The sequence below is a fragment of the Megalobrama amblycephala genome, linkage group LG13, assembly GCF_018812025.1.
Source record: "Megalobrama amblycephala isolate DHTTF-2021 linkage group LG13, ASM1881202v1, whole genome shotgun sequence".
NCBI lineage: Eukaryota > Metazoa > Chordata > Actinopteri > Cypriniformes > Xenocyprididae > Megalobrama > Megalobrama amblycephala.
Genome location: NC_063056.1, coordinates 37,359,119 through 37,373,021, shown reverse-complemented (window position 1 = coordinate 37,373,021; position 13,903 = coordinate 37,359,119). Strand labels below are relative to the sequence as shown.

The 13,903-nt window shown below is 34.9% G+C and overlaps 1 protein-coding gene across 3 annotated transcripts in view; it reads left to right on the top strand.

The window, feature by feature from the left end:
- The first annotated feature begins 3,962 nt into the window (after positions 1-3,962).
- The window catches only part of phldb3 (pleckstrin homology-like domain, family B, member 3), a 32,638-nt gene continuing 22,697 nt past the window's right edge, over positions 3,963-13,903 (top strand). The window contains exons 1-2 of one of the 3 annotated variants that reach the window (XM_048153178.1): positions 3,963-4,195; positions 10,212-10,277. The gene's annotated coding sequence lies outside the window, so the exon portion shown is untranslated. The remainder of the gene's footprint in view (positions 4,196-10,211; positions 10,278-13,903) is intronic. The other 2 variants (XM_048153177.1, XM_048153176.1) reach the window with 2 other exon arrangements.

Here is a 13,903-nt window from a genome sequence, read left to right as displayed (position 1 = left end):
TTGAATTGCAAGATGTAAAGTCAGAATTCTGAGGGAAAAAGTCAGAATTACTAGAAGTAAACTTGGAATTCTGAGGAAAAAGTCTCAATTGCGAGGTATACATTTGGAATTCTGAGGAAAAGGTCTCAATTGTGAGATATAAATGTGGAATTCTGAGGAAAAAATTCAGAATTGTGAGATGTAAATTCAGAATTCTGAGGGGAAAAAGTCAGAATTGTGAGATATAAATGGAATTCTGAGGAAAAAAGTCAGAATTACGAGATGTAAACTCTAAATTCTGAGGAAAAAAAGTTTGAATTGCGAGATGTAAAGTCAGAATTCTGAGGAAAAAAGTTAGAATTACTAGAAGTAAACTTGGAATTCTGAGGAAAAAGTCTCAATTGCGAGGTATAAATTTGGAATTCTGAGGAAAAAGTCTCAATTGTGAGATATAAATGTGGAATTCTGAGGAAAAAATTCAGAATTGTGAGATGTAAATTCAGAATTCTGAGGGGAAAAAGTCAGAATTGCGAGATATAAATGGAATTCTGAGGAAAAAAGTCAGAATTACTAGAAGTAAACTTGGAATTCTGAGGAAAAAGTCTCAATTGCGAGGTATAAATTTGGAATTCTGAGGAAAAAGTCTCAATTGTGAGATATAAATTTGGAATTCTGAGGAAAAAAGTCAGAATTGTGAGATATAAATGTGGAATTCTGAGGGGAAAAAAGTCAATTGTGAGATGTAAATTCAGAATTCTGAGGGGAAAAAAGTCAGAATTGCGAGATATAAATGGAATTCTGAGGAAAAAAGTCAGAATTACTAGAAGTAAACTTGGAATTCTGAGAAAAATGTCTCAATTGCGAGGTATAAATTTGGAATTCTGAGGAAAAAATTCTCAATTGTGAGATAAATTTGGAATTCTGAGGAAAAAGTCAGAATTGTGAGATATAAATTTGGAATACTGAGGAAAAAAGTCAGAATTGTGAGATATAAATGAAATTCTGAGGAAAAAAGTCAGAATTGTGAGATGTAAATGTGGAATTCTGAGGAAAAAAGTCAATTGTGAGAGGTAAATTCAGAATTCTGAGGGGGAAAAATGTCAGAATTGCGAGATGTAAACTCGCAATTATGAGTTAATAACTAGCATTTATGAGATAGAAACTCAAAACTGTGAGACGTAAATTCAGAATTGCGTGATGTATGGAATTCTGAGGAAAAAAGTCAATTGTGAGATGTAAATTCAGAATTCTTGGGGGGAAAAAATCTGAATTGTGAGATAAATGGAATTCTGAGGAAAAAAGTCAGTTGTGAGATGTAAATTCAGAATTCTGAGGGTGAAAAAGTCCGAATTACAAGATATAAATGGAATTCTGAGGAAAAAAGTCAGAATTGTTAAATGTAAACTCAAAATTCTGAGTAAAAAAGTAAGAATTGTGAGACTTAAACACGTAATTATTAGTTCATAACATTCTTTGTGCAATTAAAAAAGTCGCAATTATTATTGATTTATTTTTAATTTTTTTTATTTCACGGTGTAAACCAACTTCCATAGAATTGAAATCTGTTTGTTTCAGTGTTCTGGGTGGGCGTGGCATAACACTGGCTCAACCAATAGTGTACATTTGGGGTGGGGCTATATGTGTGACTTGACTAATAGCAGACGGGGACAGTATTTTAACTCTGACAGCAATGTATATTTTTCTAGTTCTGTTTTAGTGCTTCACACTTCACCTCTAAACGAGGGAGTGTTTTGCAGTTACCTGCGTTAAATTACAGCACTCAACACTCTCAGTGCCCTTTATGCAGAAGCAGCTCAATGCCAGGAAGCCAACAGATGTGCTTCGGCAGGAAAATAACAAGCCTTTTATTGTGTGACAGTGGCGAGTGAGAATAGTGTGTGAGTGCACTAAACAAAAGCCAGTCACTAAAGTCTTGACAGACTCGCCTGCGTTTGCCAAATGAGGTTATTTTACTGCAAGCAGGTAGAAGATTTTAATGTCTCAGACAGTGTGTTGTGTGCAGGAGGAAGACGAATTAGTGCACAAAACACCATTCAGTGTGAGTGACTTACTGCCCTCCATCTGTTCAGTGTTTTGTCTCGGGACTCTCGGCTACCCGTCTCATTATCTGTCTTTCTGTCTGTGCGGCACTGAGATTAATATCATGCACATTGGCTTGAGATTTATGACCCCAGCAGTCCCTCCGAAGTGAACTGAGCAACAATTAGGGATCATTGCTCATATGCAATACCTTTGGAACAACTCAGACACATCATCTGTATGAATTAACTTCATTACCTCAACTTAATTTTCATATTTTTAGGCCAGCAAAACCATTTAGTTTAATCTTGGAGTGTGGAAGATTGGAGCTGTGATAAGTCAAAATTTAACAACATAGCATTGGATGGTGTCAGATATGTTTGTAGAAGACAACTGGAGTGTTTTAATACCAAATGCATGTGTGGCGCCTCTAGGCACGGCAGGGGAAAAATAAAGGTATTGGGGATGCATGTCTGCAGCATGTGTTGAAAAGATGTACAATGTTGCTAGTACTTTGAAAATGGCCCAATTCTTGGGAATCCTGCTGAATACAATGTAGCCGAGTATGGAGGATCTGTTTGGACATCAAATGTGTATTTTTTTTTAACATGATAGCAATCACAAACACACCACACATGCAACAAAGTTGTTTATGCTCAGCATTTTGACGTCTTCAAGTGGCCTCCTCAGTTCCCTAAACTTTTGGGAAATTATAAACTGGAATTGTGATAAGTCATGCAGGACAGGTCTTCCAAGGAAGCTCAACTTTGAGAAGAACTTTAGGAGGATTGAAAAGAAGATAAGCATGTTTAGTGAGCCAACACCCAGGATAATGGCTGCTGAAAACAAGGGAGAACCAACAAAACATTAATAACTGATTACACTGTAGTCAATTTATGCTCTATTTCCCGAGACTTTTGTTTTTCTGTGCCTTTTTTGCATAATACAATAAAAACCCATATTTAAAGGGTTAGTTCACCCAATAATGAAAATAATGTCATTTATTACTCACCCTCATGCTGTTCCACACCCGTAAGAACTTCGTTAATCTTCAGAACACAAATTAAGATATTTTAGTTGAAATCCGATGGCTCAGTGAGGCCTCCATAGGGAGCAATGGACACTTCCTCTCTCAAGATCCATTAATGTACTAAAATATATTTAAATCAGTTCATGTGAGTACAGTGGTTTAATATTAATATTATAAAGCAACAAGAATATTTTTTGCGCACCAAAAAAATAAACAAAATAACGACTTAGTGATGGCCGATTTCAAAACACTGCTTCAGGAAGCTTCAGAGCATAAATGAATCAGCGTGTCGAATCAGTGGTTCGGATCGCCAAAGTCACGTGATTTCAGCAGTTTGGCGGTTTGACACGCTCTCCGAATCATGATTCGATAAACTGATTAATTGTGCTCCGATGCTTCCTGAAGCAGTGTTTTGAAATCGGCCATCACTATATAAGTCGTTATTTTGTTTATTTTTTTGGTGCACAAAAAAATATTCTTGTCGCTTTATTTATTTTCCGAAGATGAATGAAGGTCTTACGGGTGTGGAACGGCATGAGGGTGAGTAATAAATGACATTATTTTCATTTTTGGGTGAACTAACCCTTTAATCATATGCTCGAGTTTGCCTTATATACATACAAGTTTGTTTGCCTTATATGTATAAATAATTCTGTCATTTTAATACCTTAACCAAGTTTAGTGTATTCTTCCCATTCCAATATAACTCATGTTTTGATTATTTAATAGAATCTGAAGTGCCATTAAAACACTGTTGCTTCACCTGTTGACGGTCACATTCAGCTGACATTATGGGGTGTGCTTCAAACCCTAGTGAGGCGACTATATAGACAGCGGGACTGAGCGTGACGTGCGCGTGCAGCCAGAGAACTCCAGCGCGCCGCCCACACGCTGTTTACGTAGGCGTCACATTATTGAAACGCGGCCAGTGACTCGCTGAAACTAACTCTCTCTCTCGCTCTACAACGGCTGAGTGAAAGTTGGAAATCCCGCTGGCATTATCGTTTCTTGTCGCTTCACATGTTACGGGAAAAGCCTGTTTAAATCCCCAGCACGGAGTTTACTCATCACTGTTGTCTCGGTATTTTTTTTATAAACAAGGACCGTTGAAGGATTTGAGGCGGAAGTTCTGGACAGGTATGATCGGTACGTATATATCTGAATTTATCGATAAAATTGACGCGATTTACTTTCTCTCTCGAGATTATGTAGTAAGTTATACTTAAGATACAACGATTTCATTTCTTGAGAGAAGGATTCTTGACAGGGATCTCCTGTGAGTGGTTTAACTTGGGTCAAGTAACGTTAACGTTAGGCAGTGTGGGTTTGTAATATAGTAGAGAACCTGAATTACAGTTTTAGGGGAGGCTTTAAATATGAAATATGGTACTAACATGAAATAAAATGAAATATGTCACTACTATGGTAGTCTCTGAAATATCTAGAAGTAAATAAAAATAATATGATGTAGTAATCATTCAACAGATTTGTATATATGAAAATACCATTTGCTGATTCCATCTACAGTATATTAGTTAATAAGACTAGTTTACATGAAATATGCAACTTACAGGAAATGTATTGAAAACCATAATGTATTATATTGTGTATACTGTAGCTTATTGAAAATATGAATATGTATGTTTACTGTGCCTTATGTTTTCACATTGTAGTGAATTTAGAGTATATTATGCAACATAAGTGTTATTTATACATCTCATTTGCTGTCATTATTATATATAAACCAGCATTATATCACAGCTGAGGATTTTAAACTGGATCACAGGAAAACGTTTAGAGAAAAGCAGTGTAAAAAATGTAAAATAAATAAATAATAAATGATTTGATTAAAACAAATAACAGTACAGGGTAACATTTTAGTTTAGTTATTCTCACTATTATCTAGTTGCTTATTAGCATGCATATTACTATATTGGCTGTTTATTAGTACTTATAAAGCACATATTAATGCCTTATTCTGCATGACCATATTCTGCAACCCTTAATCCAGTACTTAAATTTAACAACTACATTACGAACTATTAATAAGCAGTAATTTCAAGAGTTTATTGAGGCTGCAAGTCATAGTTAATAGTTAGTTAATAGTGAGAATTGTACCCTAATCTGTCACAATAGTGCTATAGTGAACAGGAAAAAAACCTTATAATGTAATATAATAGAAACAAAATAATTTCCAAATAATATTTTAGGTATTTATTATATTATCATTATATTAATATTTCACAGTATAAGTTGGGACTTTACACATGAAAATATAGAGCTGCCTTTTAAAATATTAAATATAATCATGAGGATGATCATATTTGAGGGTCCATGGCTAGGCCTGTCACCATAACAACTTTTTGTTGTGCGATATATTGTTTCAGAAATAATTGCGCTAAACAATATTATTTGTGCCACTGAATATATAATCATAATATAACAGTATAATAATGGAAGTAGGCAACACACTTTCAAATGACAACAACCATTTAATTATTTCGATCATAGAAATGAAGGATCAAAAAAATGTAATATCCTAAATTAAAAACTTGAATAAATGGTAAATATTCTCAGTAAAGTAAGGGTGCACTACTGCTGAAAACACAAACCCTACTTAGCATTCAGATGTCTGTATGAACAAACACATTTATATTTGCACCGGAACAGTGGATTGCGGATTTTAAATCGATAGCAGTCTGACTTGTTTTTCCAAACTATCTGTAGTTGTCAGGACTCAGGAAAACACTATAACGCCTCAAATAATGCCTTTTTTCACCTGTCCATGACTGCTCTGTGTATAATTGCAGATGACAGAATGATTGGCAAAATGTTGGTGACATTCTTTACCATGTAAACATAATGGCCGATATATTGCGTCACCAAAAATTATTGAGGTCAGATACATATATTGCGCGATAAGTCGATGTATTGATTATTGCGACAGGCCTATCCATGGCATCCGAAGATTGAAAACCCCTGGTCAAGAATAAACCAGTATCACTAACTCTCCAAATCAGTCTATCACTTCTTTTTCTTTGAATAACTAAATTAAAGGTAGGGTAGGCAATTTTGGAGAGGCTAGCAATAGCAAGCTAGCTTTGAAAGCGTGAGATCCTACCCTCTCTTCAGAGCGTCTCCAAAGCCACGCCTCCTTTAAAACACATGAATGCACACCGCAGAGTCTGACAAGTTTCACGGGAGACTGTTAAATTACCTCATGTCTCAAAGGACATAACGTTACAATAATAATGAACATAACTTACAGAGCTCTTACTTGTACCACCTGACTGCTGCAGATTAATTTCGGCGTTGATAGTTTTGACATAGAAATGCATAAATCTGAGTCTGCCATTAAGGTTGCCATTAAGGTTGTGAGGGTGAGGAAATTTTCCCACTGGCTAATCGAGGTGTGACAATACCAGTAATACCAGTATCACCAGGAGGGGGGCATTCTCCTCTTTTGCAATTTAAAGGCCAATTCACACCGCACCGACAAACGCCAACAAACACCAACAAACGCCAACGAACAAGTTGGCCGTTGGATTTAGAATTCTATGAGAAAAAAACTGTCATGTTCACACCGCCCCAACAAACACCGACCAACGAGTGACGTCTGACTGGGAAAATTCCACAACTTACATACGTGTAACCATGTTAACAATATTGTCAGGCAAGTTTATTATATTAATAATATATCATATATATTTTCATTGTATTAAAGTATTGATGCAAAACAAAAATACTAACCTGAAATCCAGAAGCTCTTGCTGAATGGCACGGATTGCACTATGGACTATTGTACCTTTTGTATATTTTTATTTTTTTAACTGTATTTTATTTTTTATAACGAACAAGCTGCGATGTCACGTTTCCAGTACTTTGTTGTGTGTGCGTGAGGAGCGGGCGCTATGAAACAGCTGTCTTTGCAGGGTACTTGCCTCATCATCATGGCAACGGTTCGTAGCCCGGTCAGATTACGTCAGAGTTTTTTTTGCCGTTTGTTGGAAAACTGTTCACACCGCGCAGACATTCCACGACCCGACAAACGCCAATTAAACATGTTCAGTCGGGTGAAAACCGACTCCGACCAACGCCAACAAACGGCAACAAACGCCAACAGACGCCAACAGGGGTATCACACCGATCCAACAAACTCCAACAGACGAGTTTGTTGCCGTTTGTTGGCTGTTGTCGGTGCGGTGTGAATTGGCCTTAAGATAAAGTGAAAGTTAAATTCCACATGGCCGCGTTTTCAGTTAAGTTGAGCTTCCATAGGAGTGAACTGAAAACTCTCCGCGCTAATAGATTGTGAATGCTGCGGATTTTACATTCGCTTTCAAATTAGCGCCAGTTCGGGGGTAGCAATTGCTTGAATGGTGGGTTATTATTCTTAATGAAAAACACAACAATTAAACACAACTAATCCTTTGAATGTTCCCTACTAGTAGGGCTGGGTATTGACACAATTTTCACAATTCGGTTCGATTACTATTCACATGCTTTCGATTAGATTTCGATTCGATTCGATATCGGTTATTTTGGATGTAGTATTTCAGTTACAGTACATGGCAAAAATGAAAAATAATCTCTCAACTAATGCTGTAAACTACACATGGGAGTCAGTTGGTAGTACTATAATAATATTGAAGGTCAAATTAACTTATTTATATACAAACACTTAAATTATACTCAATTATGTTTTTATTATAAATAAAATTTAGAATTACATAATCATATTTCTACTCCAATTCGTTTTTTAAAAAAAAATATAAACATTTAAATCACGCCTGATTTATTCAAACATGCATTAAATATTGAAGAACATTACAAAAAATGATAATGAATATGTAACGGTGCATAGCTATATTTATCAGAATGCTGCTTTCTAAAGTTCACTTTTCTAGCTGACTAATGAGTTTATGGTCACTGAATATGTTTTTCTGAGGTAAATGTGACGTTACGTGACATTGTTTACAAGCTGTTTTATTGACGTCTTTCCGAGAATGAAACACAGATTGAGCGATTACACAAGGATTTCAGTAAGTTGTACTGTATATTTTAACATACCTTCAGATGTTTATTCATGTTTATTTCGCGTTGTAACTGGTATTAAAGCGGAGGAAAAGATGTTCAGATGCGCTTGTGCTGCTGCTTCTCTTTAAAGGTACAATTTGTAGGACCTGCCACTAGAGGGCGCACTACCAAAACAATAACAATCGCGTGGTTTGATGACGCTAAGAAGGTGGGATTTGTTGTTTTCTACCCAACCGCTGACGGCCATCACTCAGACGGAAAGATAAATCATGGATTTAACGGATGAGGTAAAGTTTTATAAATGTATAAACTATGGATCAGACGCGTCCTCGCGCGGGTCTAGAGACACGATGCCCCGCGTTTGGCGTGTATGACCCATAATACTAATCGTGTTGATCGTTATAATGTCACATGTTTTCTGTAAAGATACGAATCAAAACAAATCACCTGTCGAGTAAAACACAAGCGAGATCGGCATCTCTTTCTAGGTGAAGTTTGTCGCGAAGCTCTCTCCATCTAGAAAATGCAACACCGATATTGATCCTCGCTCTTTCTCTCCCCTTGTCCCAAACTCTTCTTGGGTCGTTTGGTTGGCCCGTACGCTTACGTTTACGGGAGCTGTCCTTGTCGACAGAACCAGCGGCAGATGGTAAACAGTAATTATGTTCCATAAATAAGTAACACAATCCACCATAAAACGTGCAAGAAGTAAATAAGGAACTGCTTGAAGCAAGCTAGTGGTTTGCTGGACGGTAGACACTACTTCCGCATTTGTCCACGACACTGTTGTCATGTGGTTTCTACGTCAGTAAAGGCGGTAACAAAGGGTAACTGACGTCATTGACAGGCGAATGCACTGCCCCGTGTCACTGTTTAGAATGGGAATTTTCTCATGATTTACAAGTAGTTGAAAACATTAGAGATATTGTTAGTAATAGGCTGGACAAAATATATAACACTAGCCTAGTGGTTTTTGGATATTTTACTGCGAATATCTTACAAATTGTACCTTTAACTGAGTCGCTAAAGCGATCTGTCACGTCACATTAAACAGCATCAAAACGCTTTTTTGAATCTCATAATAAGATGGACGTCATTTGAAATCTGAGACTTTGCTTCATATCAAAAGTAACAAAGCACAAAGGTTATTGTGATTTATTGGAAGGGAGGCGCTACATATTCTGCTCATTCATCAACTGAAAACAGACTAGACTAATCGATTCTTGGGATTTAAGAATCAATATCGGTTCGTAAAAATGAGAATCGATTAAAATCGAGAAATCTATATTTTTTACCCAGCCCTACCTATTAGCACTGGGTTTAAATCCAAAATATTGCAAAAAATCTTTCGCGATCATCTTGTTAGTTAGCTCCTCACTCTCGTGATAAAAGAAATCGCATGCTGCTGATCTGTGCTGCGACTCGCGTTTGGCTCAAGCAGACACGTTCAGATTTAATTGTAGTGTCTGTTTTCTAACTGGACTAAATTACTTTTATTACTGTAAAAAATCGCTCGGTGACTCGGTGCTCTGTGACTTTCTGTCTACAACTCTGCATAGCCTTACGGAACACGCTGATGACATGTGATGTCTACACTAGCAGGTGCACAGAGGTATGGAAATACATATGTTGACAGGGACCAAATGCAATGATTGGACAAACTTTTTTACTTCCACAGAATATATATGTACATGTTTTAATATTTAGACACTTCTATTTTTGATAGCTATCAGGATGTGAAGAGAGTTTCAACAAGTATAACAAAAAGTGTTTATAAAAAAATTGCCTACCCTACCTTTAACTAATCTCTTCATGCATGTTCAGTGAGCCAGGGTTACTTTAGTGCCTGTGAGGTTAATCTCAATGAACGCTGACCTCATCGGATCTCATCTATGCTCACTCAGATATCTCATTGTTTATTTTATGATAAACTACAGAAAACCTGTTTGTTACGCTCAGACTGAAGTGATGACAACCTATGCAGGGAAGACTGCTCACTTCTGAGAAAACATCTGGGTGTCCTGCACCGTTCAACTGTATTTCATGAGCGTTTCACTGAAGAATGTTGTGTTGCACCTGTAATTATAATGAGGTGTGTTAAACGTGTGTTGCATTTGTTGTTTAGTTTGAGCAGTCGGAGTGAGGAATGCTGTCCTGAGAAGAGCTTTACGCCAGAAACGGCTTTGTACAGGTAAGATATACCAAATACATATGCATCTATAATAATGATGAATGATGTTTTAAAGCGTTTTTAAAGTTTTAAAACATTCCAGTTACACTGTTAAATTGATTTTGTAAAAATTAAGTAAATAAAACAAAGATTATTGAAGTATGCTTTACAAGAAAATACTATTTCAGTCTTTCGACTTAAGAATTTCACATTTTATTCAATGCGGCACTCGTTTCTTTGTAATTATCTATATTTACTAGCAGTTTTCAGAGTGTTTCAGAGTGAAAATAGTTTTGAAGTAAATCCTACACCAATTTTCTTTCAGTGTAACTGCAGAAAACAAACTTGTATTATCAGATTTTTTTGCCATAGTATTTTAGGTATCTCAGAATACATTGTAAATTATCATTTGGGCATGGTCATGCCATGTTATTTGGGCATTTACCATGGCAGTATTTGGGGTAAAAAAATTTTTTGGACAAAAACCATGGTAATACCTTAATATTTGGACATTAGCCATTTTAGTGCCACGATAGTCTTAAAGTACCAAGTAAAAAGATGTAGAATTTCCGTTTGGAAGTAGTAATTCAGTACCATGGTATTACACTCTTAGAAAACAAGGTTTGTTGAGGTTCTATATAGAGTTCTTGACTCAATTCTTATGCCAAAAGTGTTCTATATAAGGAGAAATGTCTTAAATGATTGCATAATACTTTCATGTTTAATGGCTTATTTCAGTTTTTTACTAGTTCTAAAGTTTGTTTATGAGCTGTTTAATTCATAAAATAATTAAAATAAAATTAATTAATTAATTAATTAAAACTAAATCCATAAAATGAACCCATGATGGAACCCCTGAAAGGTTCTATATATGAAGCACCTGAAAGAAGCCTTCAAGGTTCTCTATAGCAGATTTTCTTGCACCACAGTAAGGGTTTTTCTTCTGGGTTTTATCTAAACTGGTTTTACAAGAAGATTTGGTGGAGTGCAACCAAGTCTTGCTGAATGAATAGTGGGTTTTGTGGCAGGATGTAGAAGATATTTTTGTTGACATACAGATTCTTCTGTCAGATGCCAAACACAATACGGACGGCGCAAACACAACACTGTTCCTATTTGCTGTATGGTTGAGAATCATGGAAGGAATGCTCATGGGTTAGTGGCGGGTTACTGCCGAGTCGAGGAGAAATGATTAGTAAGTCAGTGCGAACAGAGTCGGACTCGTCAGTCAGAGCCAGCGGTGGTTAGTAATGACCAGGAGGGGCGCGTTATATAACAGGATGTTTATGCCACATTTTATCTCTACTGCCACTCCTCTGCAATTACAAATGATTATTCACTTATTACACCCATTTGTTTCACCCATTCTAATGTACCTGTAGCTTTTTTCTCTTACTTTCACTCTTGGGTTTCTTTTTGTTTCTTTTATTAGTGACTCAGAACTTTCACATCTGCATTTTCACTTTATCGTTTCTGGACTTCAGACCTTGCGTGAACAGTGCTCACTCCTCTGAAACACAGTATGTGAGCTGGATTTTAGATAAAGAGCAGATAAGATTGTGTTGTTTAGGCTTGTTGGCGTCACATGTGGCCTAGTCTTAGTTAACCAAACTAGTCTTAACACACAGGACAGATCTGGCTGCAGAACAACATCCTGGTTTTCATAACACCTAGTGAGCTGCCTACATAGGTAGCATTTTATGTTAAGATGTTTTATTTTAAAATAAAATGCCTTCTTTTAGCCCAAGGGCAGATAAGATTTTATATAATTTTATATTTAATGTATGTATGTATATTATGAATATGAATATTATTGTATATTGTGTATACAATATGTATATTATTCTGCCTTATAAGACACTTTCTTTTAGCAAAAGAGCAGATAAAACTTTATTATGTTATTTAGATATTATTATTATTAGTAGTAGTAGTAGTAGTAGTAATAGTATTGTTATTCTTTTTTATGTATTATTATTTTATTTATATATTTTATATTATGCTTCCTTCTAAGATGCCTTCTTTAAGCCAGAGTAGATACGATTTTATATTATTTTTTATATTTGTATTTTATATTATGCTTTTAGCCAACTTTAAAAACTTACATAAAACTTTATATAATATTTTTTAATATATTATTATTTTATAATATCCTGCTTTCTAAGATGCCTTTTTTTATATTTATATTAATAGAAATAGAATTTATTATATAATTTATAATATTATATATATTGTATCATTTATTAAATTACATTTTTATATTATTTATATTTTATTAATTTTATTGTTTTGTTTTATATTTATGTTTTATATTATGCTGCCTTTTAAGATGCCTTCTTTTAGCCAAATTATATGTTTATATTTATATTTTATGATTTACTATATTATTATTTTATTATTTATATATTATTTTATAAATATATTTTATATTATGCTGCCTTCTAAGATGCCTTCTTTTAGCCAAATTATATTTTTTATATTATTTAGATTTTATTATTTACTATATTATTATTTTATTATTTATATATTATTTTATATCTATATTTTATGCTGCCTTCAAATATGCCTTCTTTTAGCTAAATTGTATTTTATATTATTTATATTTAATTATTTACTGTATTATTATTTTATTATTTATATATTTTGTTATATTTATGTTTTATATTATGCTTCCTTCTAAGATACCTTCTTTTAGCCAAATTATTTTTTTTCTATTATTTATATTTTATTTACTCTATTATTATTTTATTGTTTATATATTATTTTATATTATGCTGCCTTCTAAGATGCCTCCTTTTAGCTAAATTATATTTTATATTATTTACTGTATTATTAATTTATTATTTATATATGTTATTTTATAATCATATTTTATATTATGCTGCCTTCTAAGATCTTTTAGCCAAATTATATTTGTATATTATTTATATTTTATTATTTACTATATTATTATTATTTTAAATTTAAATTTTTTGTAAGGCCGTCCTAAAATGCATTGCAACAAGTCTGCGTATTTATCATCGTCTAGTTTTGATCAACATGTAGTAAATATACATACGAAAACACCTGCTTTTGTCATGAAGGACTAAGCTAAATTCCTGTTTAAACAAGCTATTGTGTGTGTCTGTTCAGTGGGGCTGTGGTTATTCTAGGACTCCAGTCTCTCTCTCTGTGGAAATATGAAACCGGCCTGTGACATTTTAGAGGCCACTTCCTCCTCCAGAACTCTCTGTGTGCCACTCTGTGTTTGGAACTCCTCATATCGGAGTTTTATATTTATCCGTGTGGCTCCAGCACTCCGAATCCTAATAAGGCTTCGGCATAGGCAGGACTGATGGACAGGGCAGAGGGAGGGTGGGAAAGGGTTTGGACAATGGCGTACCGAGAGTCTGTTCCCACACTCAGCTTTGTCAGATGTGCCGTTAAGAGCGTAGGAGGGCGATACGGGGTGGAGAGTACTGAAGCTCACAGACGGCAAATACAAAAGCTTCAATGAACACATAGAGTCCATTTACAGTGAACTGTGGCCTTGATGTACGGTATTGTGTAAAAAAACACCTGAACAAGCTACAGAAAAACCTGCTGTCGCTGTAATGTCTTTCATTTGTGCTTTCATCTTCACAGACTTTTCTGTGATTTGTTGATACGCA